This window comes from Eurypyga helias, unplaced genomic scaffold (genome assembly GCF_000690775.1).
Source record: "Eurypyga helias isolate BGI_N326 unplaced genomic scaffold, ASM69077v1 scaffold36757, whole genome shotgun sequence".
NCBI classification, from domain to species: domain Eukaryota; kingdom Metazoa; phylum Chordata; class Aves; order Eurypygiformes; family Eurypygidae; genus Eurypyga; species Eurypyga helias.
This window is the reverse complement of record NW_010260437.1, coordinates 13,378-13,623: the sequence shown is the minus strand read 5'-3', so window position 1 is coordinate 13,623 and position 246 is coordinate 13,378.

Sequence of the window (246 nt, the reverse complement as noted above, 5' to 3'; positions counted from 1 at the left end):
CGCCCCAGGGGAACACCAGCCACCCCCCAGCCCCTCTGACACAAGGCCCCTGAGGGGTGCCATGAGGAGCCAGGCCTTGTGGGGAGCCAGGGTGCCCGTGGTCCACTGCCAGCACGAGAGGCTGCCGAGGGGGATGCGGCAGTAGAGGGACGTGCGGAGTGGCATCCCCGGCACGACCAGGCCGGGGCCGCCGGCCTTGTTCTCCCTGATTGTTCTCCACTTCCTTCCCGCCTGCGCACGGCTCCG